Source organism: Botryllus schlosseri, unplaced genomic scaffold, assembly GCF_051294905.1.
Source record: "Botryllus schlosseri isolate E-star unplaced genomic scaffold, Bs_hap1 Bs28a, whole genome shotgun sequence".
Lineage (NCBI taxonomy): Eukaryota > Metazoa > Chordata > Ascidiacea > Stolidobranchia > Styelidae > Botryllus > Botryllus schlosseri.
The window spans coordinates 120,001-127,500 of record NW_027648637.1 but is presented as its reverse complement, the minus strand read 5'-3'; the positions used below and the strand labels follow the sequence as shown (position 1 = coordinate 127,500).

At 55.0% G+C, this 7,500-nt stretch overlaps 1 non-coding gene across 1 annotated transcript; it reads right to left on the bottom strand.

Annotated features, from left to right (window-relative positions):
- Positions 1 to 227: 227 nt before the first annotated feature.
- On the bottom strand, positions 228 to 2,051 carry LOC145459963 (small subunit ribosomal RNA). Its single transcript, XR_013921643.1, has one exon. It is a non-coding gene; the product is annotated as a small subunit ribosomal RNA (ribosomal RNA).
- Positions 2,052 to 7,500: the final 5,449 nt, after the last annotated feature.

The window sequence follows — 7,500 nt, the reverse complement described above, 5'->3', positions numbered from 1 at the left end:
CGCCGCCGAGGGACCCGACCTAGAGGCGTTCGGTCTCGGTCCCTCTCCGAAGGCGGGCCCCGACGACGGCCATCCCCGGCCCGCCGTCGAGCGCCCGCCCTCTCGTATCACGACGGTCTCGTTCGCCTTACCGAGCGGCGCCCAAGCGCGGGGCGCCGCGACGCCGAGTCCTCGCGGACACGGCGCCAGATCAAAAAGCAACGGGGCCTCGCACCCACCAACAACGATAATGATCCTTCCGCAGGTTCACCTACGGAAACCTTGTTACGACTTTTACTTCCTCTAAACGATCAAGTTCGGTCGTCTTCCCGGCGCACCGCCGCGCCCGTCGCCGGGCACGCGACGGGGCCGGTCCGAGGATCTCACTAAACCGTTCAATCGGTAGTAGCGACGGGCGGTGTGTACAAAGGGCAGGGACGTAATCAACGCGAGCTGATGACTCGCGCTTACTGGGAATTCCTCGTTCGAGGGCAACAATTGCAAGGCCCTATCCCAATCACGGACGGGGTTCAACGGGTTACCCGGACCTCTCGGCCCGGGCGCACTCGCTGATCCGTCCAGTGTAGCGCGCGTGCGGCCCCGAACATCTAAGGGCATCACAGACCTGTTATTGCTCGATCTCGTGTGGCTAAACGCCACTAGTCCCTCTAAGAAGTTGGACGCCGACCGCCGAGGGTCGCGTAACTATTTAGCATGCCAGAGTCTCGTTCGTTATCGGAATTAACCAGACAAATCGCTCCACCAACTAAGAACGGCCATGCACCACCACCCACAGAATCAAGAAAGAGCTGTCAATCTGTCAATCCTTCCCGTGTCCGGGCCGGGTGAGTTTCCCCGTGTTGAGTCAAATTAAGCCGCAGGCTCCACTCCTGGTGGTGCCCTTCCGTCAATTCCTTTAAGTTTCAGCTTTGCAACCATACTTCCCCCGGAACCCAAAGACTTTGGTTTCCCGGAGGCTGCCGGCGAGGTCGTCATGGTAACGCCCGCCGATCGCCAGTTGGCATCGTTTATAGTCAGAACTAGGACGGTATCTGATCGTCTTCGAACCTCTGACTTTCGCTCTTGATTAAAGAAAACGTTCTTGGCGAACGCTTTCGCAGCTGCTCGTCTTCCGCCGGTCCAAGAATTTCACCTCTGACGGCAGAGTACGGACGCCCCCGGCCGTCCCTCTTAATCATTACCTCGCTCCCGCGAACGCCAACGAAACGAGACCGAGGTCCTATTCCGTTATTCCATGCGACACTATGCAGGCGGGCGGCCTGCTTTGAACACTCTAATTTTTTCAAAGTAAACTCGTCGGCCCGACCCCCGGCACCCGGTCAAGAGCACCGCGGGCGGCGCCGACAGGCGGAACCCGCGACGCCGGTGCACGCCCTGCGACGGACCGGCGCCGCGCGCTCTACATCCAACTACGAGCTTTTCAACCGCAACAACTTTAGCATACACTTTCGGAGCTGGAATTACCGCGGCTGCTGGCACCAGACTTGCCCTCCGATGGATACTCGACAAGAGTTTTAGAATGTACTCATTCCGATTGCGGGGCCTCGTTAGAGTCCCGCATCGTTATTTTTCGTCACTACCTCCCCGTGTCGGGAATGGGTAATTTGCGCGCCTGCTGCCTTCCTTGGATGTGGTAGCCGTTTCTCAGGCTCCCTCTCCGGAATCGAACCCTGATTCCCCGTCACCCGTTATCACAAAGGTAAGCCCGTAGCCTACCTTCGAAAGTTGATAGGTCAGACACTTGAATGGTAGGTCGCCGCCGCGAAGGCGTGCGATCCGCGTGGTTATCCAGAGTCATCGAAAGAGACGGGCCCTCGCGGGCCCGGTCGGGTTCGAACCAATAAAAGCGCGCCTCCCGGAGTCGGCGCTCGGTCGCATGTATTAGCTCTGGAATTGCCACAGTTATCCACGTTAGCTCTCGCAAGGACCAAATAAACCAAGACTGATTTAATGAGCCGTTCGCAGTTTCACTTTACGTTCAGTTCGTACTTACACCTGCATGGCTTAATCTTTGAGACAAGCATATCACTACTGGCAGGATCAACCAGATATCTCTCGCGCACTGCGAGGCCCGCCCCTGGGCCGGGGGTCGGGCGTCGGGACCAAGGTGCTCTTCGGCACCGGCGCCGCCGCTCTACGGCGCCCGTCGCTTTCGCTCTCTCGATCGTCGGACCGTTCTCGGGTCGCCCGCCGTCGTCTCGTGGGACGCGGACGCCCGCCGTTCACCGCTTAATAGAATCACTCGCGCTCGGAACCGAATCCGAGACGGACGCGAGGCCTGCCGCCGGGGCTCGGGCGCTGCTCTGCCGCGACGCGATGCACGGATAAGCGCCCGGAGCCGCCGCGGCGGACCGAGGACGTCGTGTTTGTATAGCGGGCCGTCCCGCTCTTTCGTTCGTTCCCGGAGGCAAGGGCCGCGAGGCCCAGCGGTTCACGAGGCATTTGTCGGACCAAGGTTTCTCGACGGCCGATTCACTCCTCGGCGACGCCGCGACGCTACGTAGGAAGGGTCTGGGCCGCGAGGCCCGAAGTACAACGCGCCGCGTCCGCGCTGCATTTATTGAGTCCGCTATCCGGTATGCCTCATGGCTGTATGACAGGTGTAGGGTCACTATCATCCATATCCCGCCGTCTACGGCATACCGGGCAAGCTCGCTCTATGCAGCGCTTGGCGACACGCAACGTTTGAACCCGCGACTCGAGGTGCTCCGACCCGTGATTAGTGCTTGCTTCGCACCCCCATATGCTTTCGCTCCAACCGGTGACGACGGATCAGTTCCGCCGCGCCGGGCGCATCCTCTCGCCGGCAGATTCAACGTTTCGCGCCCGGCCTCCCGTCAGGCGCCGGGCGCGCGCCCCTTCCTATATTAGTTTTTTTTCGGAAACCCTGGTGACTTTTTTCTACTTAGTCGTTTTTCAGGGTCGCACCCGGGCCGGGGGGCCGGAAAATTTTCGCCGGCCAGAAAAATTTTTTTTCCCGAAAAATAAATTTTTTTTTCCGAAAAAATAAAAAATAATTAAAAAAAAAACTTTTCGAAAAAGCCTCCCACGGGACCCCTCACACGAAGTTTGGGGCCGATCCGACCAAGTATAGGCGTTTCGCCGTGTTAAGGTATGGGCCCTGTGTTAAGGTATGGGCGAGGTCGAAAAACGACTAAGTCCGAAAATTTCCTCGGAAAAAGTTGAACTTTTTTGCCGGCCAAAAGCCCGCCTAGAGACCCCGCACACGAAGTTTGGAACCGATCCGAGCAAGTATAGGCGGTTCGCCCATGTTAAGGTATGGGCCCCTTGTTAAAGTGCGGGCGAGGTCGAAAAACGACTAAGTCCGAAATCTTCCTCGGAAAAAGTTGACTTTTTTTGCCGGCCAAAAGTCACCCGTGAGAGGCCCCACACGAAGTTTGGAATCGATCCGACCAAGTATAGGCGGTCCGCCCATGTTAAGGTATATGCCCTATGGTAATGTACGGGCGAGGTCGAAAAACGACTAAGTCCGAAAATTTCCTCGGAAAAAGTTGAACTTTTTTGCCGGCCAAAAGCCCGCCTAGAGACCCCGCACACGAAGTTTGGAACCGATCCGAGCAAGTATAGGCGGTTCGCCCATGTTAAGGTATGGGCCCTGTGTTAAGGTATGGGCGAGGTCGAAAAACGACTAAGTCCGAAAATTTCCTCGGCAAAAGTTGATTTTTTTTGCCGGCCAAAAGCCCGCCTAGAGACCCCGCACACGAAGTTTGGAACCGATCCGAGCAAGTCCGGCCGACCTACCGTAGGCCCCCATGTTAAAGTATGGGCGAGGTCGAAAAACGACCAAGTCCGAAAATTTCCTCGGAAAAAGTTGATTTTTTTTGCCGGCCAAAAGTCACCCACGAGAGGCCCCACACGAAGTTTGGAGCCGATCCGAGCAAGTCTGGCGCGCCCGCCTATGTTAAGGTATGGGCCCCATGTTAATGTACGGGCGAGGTCGAAAAACGACCAAGTCCGAAATCTTCCTCGGCAAAAGTTGATTTTTTTTGCCGGCCAAAAGTCACCCACGAGAGGCCCCACACGAAGTTTGGAGTCGATCGGACCGAGTCCGGCCGACCTACCGTAGGCCCCCATGTTAAAGTATGGGCGAGGTCGAAAAACGACTAAGTCCGAAAATTTCCTCGGAAAAAGTCGATCTTTTCCGCCGGCCAAAAGTCATCCATAAGAGGCCCCACACGAAGTTTGGAGTCGATCGGACCGAGTCCGGCCGACCTACCGTAGGCCCCCATGTTAAAGTATGGGCGAGGTCGAAAAACGACTAAGTCCGAAATTTTCCTCGGAAAAAGTCGAACTTTTTTGCCGGCCAAAAGTCATCCGTAAGACCCCGCACACGAAGTTTGGAACCGATCCGACCAAGTATAGGCGGTCCGCCCATGTTACGGTATGGGCCCTATGTTAATGCATGGGCGAGGTCGAAAAACGACTAAGTCCGAAAATCGTGAAAAAGTTAAAGTCCGAAAAAAAATTTTTTTCCTTAAAAACCACACGGGCGCGTTCCCCGCACTGTTTGAAGACGCCCCGCGAAGGAATTATCCCGATCCGACGAACGGCTCGGCCTCCAGAGCCGGTCAAAGGTCCGATTTTGGCGGCCTTTAACCGGAGATATCTCGGCTCCGGAAGCTCCGATTTCGATAAATTTTTTTTTCCCGGATTCGTCTCGCTGCGCCGCTTCCAACGAGGGGTCCCGCGTGGGTCTGGCCCGAACAGGGGCCGAGCTATTCGCGAAAAACTCGTATCTCGGCTCCTGTGCGTCCTAGAGCTACGGGGATAGTGGAAATGGACTCCTGATGCCAGAGCGAGGGTGAAAATTTTTCTCCCTCGTACGGCCTCCTGGCGACCGGAAAAGTGGCTGGCGGCGGTCTACGGGCTCCCACGAGTCCGCCGATGTGCGGGAAATCGAAATCGAAGAAAAAAAATTTTCGACCTAGTCGGATTTTTTCTAAGTCCGAAATCGCCATACTGTAACACGGGGCCGAGGTCGTGAAAAAGTTAAAGTCCGAAAAAAAATTTTTTCGCCTAAAAACCACACGGGCGCGTTCCCCGCACTGTTTGAAGACGCCCCGCGAAGGAATTATCCCGATCCGACAAACGGCTCGGCCTCCAGAGCCGGTCAAAGGTCCGATTTTGGCGCGCTTTAACCGGAGATATCTCGGCTCCGGGTGGTCCGAATTCGATAATTTTTTTTTTCCCGGATTCGTCTCGCTGCGCCGCTTCCAACGAGGGGTCCCGCTTGGGTCTGGCTCCAACAGGGGCCGAGCTATTCGCGAAAAACTCGTATCTCGGCTCCTGTGCGTCCTAGAGCTACGCGGATAGTGGAAATGGACTCCTGATGCCAAAGCGAGGGTGAAAATTTTACTTTCTCGTGCGGCCTCCCGGCGACCGGAAAAGTGGCTGGCGGCGGTCTACGAGCTCCCACGAGTCCGTCGGTGTGCGGGAAATCGAAATCGGAGAAAAAAAATTTTCGACCTCGTCGGAATTTTTCTAAGTCCAAAATCCCCATACTATAACACGGGGCCGAGATCGTAAAAAAGTTAAAGTCCGAAAAAAATTTTTTCGCCTAAAAACCACACGGGCGCGTTCCCCGCACCGTTTGAAGACGCCCCGCGAAGGAATTATCCCGATCCGACAAACGGCTCGGCCTCCAGAGCCGGTCAAAGGTCCGATTTTGGCGCGCTTCAACCGGAGATATCTCGGCTCCGGAAGCTCCGATTTCGATAATTTTTTTTTTCCCGGATTCGTCTCGCTGCGCCGCTTCCAACGAGGGGTCCCGCGTGGGTCTGGCCCGAACAGGGGCCGAGCTATTCGCGAAAAACTCGTATCTCGGCTCCTGTGCGTCCTAGAGCTACGGGGATAGTCGAAATGGACTCCTGATGCCAGAGCGAGGGCGAAAATTTTTCTTTCTCGTACGGCCTCCCGGCGCCCGGAAAACGGTGTATTCGCGATCTACGGGCTCCCACGAGTCCGCCGATGTGCGGGAAATCGGAATCGGAGAAAAAAAAATTTCGACAATACTCGGATTTTTTCTAAGTCCGAACCCCCGGAAAAACGACTAAGTCCGAAATTTTCCTCGGCAAAAGTTGATTTTTTTCGCCGGCCAAAAGTCATCCATAAGAGCCCGCACACGAAGTTTGGAACCGATCCGAGCAAGTCCGGCCGACCTACCGTAGGCTCCCATGTTAAAGTATGGGCGAGGTCGAAAAACGACCAAGTCCGAAATTTTCCTCGGAAAAAGTTGAACTTTTTTGCCGGCCAAAAGTCATCCATAAGAGGCCGCACACGAAGTTTGGAGCCGATCCGAGCAAGTCCGGCGCGCCCGCCCATGTTAAGGTACGGGCCCTATGCTAAGGTATAGGCGGGGGTCGAAAAACGACTAAGTCCGAAATTTTCCTCGGAAAAAGTTGAACTTTTTTGCCGGCCAAAAGTCATCCATGAGAGGCCTCACACGAAGTTTGGAACCGATCCGAGCAAGTATAGGCATTTTGCCTATGCTAAGGTACGGGCCCTATGCTAAGGTATGGGCGAGGTGCGAAAAACGACCAAGTCCGAAAAATTCCTCGGAAAAAGTTGAACTTTTTCGCCGGCCAAAAGTCATCCATGAGAGGCCTCACACGAAGTTTGGAACCGATCCGAGCAAGTATAGGCATTTTGCCCATGTTAAGGTATGGGCCCCATGCTAGGGTATGAGCGAGGTGCGAAAAATGACTAAGTCCGAAAAATTCCTCGGAAAAAGTTGAACTTTTTCGCCGGCCAAAAGTCCTCCATGAGAGGCCTCACACGAAGTTTGGAACCGATCCGAGCAAGTATAGGCATTTTGCCCATGTTAAGGTATGGGCCCCATGCTAGGGTATGGGCGAGGTGCGAAAAATGACTAAGTCCGAAAAATTCCTCGGAAAAAGTTGAACTTTTTCGCCGGCCAAAAGTCCTCCATGAGAGGCCTCACACGAAGTTTGGAACCGATCCGAGCAAGTATAGGCATTTTGCCCATGTTAAGGTATGGGCCCTATGCTAGGGTATGGGCCCCATGTTAAAGTATGGGCGAGGTCGAAAAACGACCAAGTCCGAAATTTTCCTCGGAAAAAGTCGATCTTTTTCGCCGGCCAAAAGTATCCCTAGAGACCCCGCACACGAAGTTTGGAGTCGATCGGACCGAGTCCGGCCGACCTACCGTAGGCCCCCATGTTAAAGTATGGGCGAGGTCGAAAAACGACTAAGTCCGAAATTTTCCTCGGCAAAAGTCGATCTTTCTCGCCGGCCAAAAGTATCCCTAGAGACCCCGCACACGAAGTTTGGAACCGATCCGAGCAAGTCTGGCGCGCCCGCCCATGTCAAGGTATATGCCCTATGCTATAGCATGGGCGAGGTCGAAAAACGACTAAGTCCGAAATTTTCCTCGGCAAAAGTCGATCTTTCTCGCCGGCCAAAAGTATCCCTAGAGACCCCGCACACGAAGTTTGGAATCGATCCGAGCAAGTATAGGCG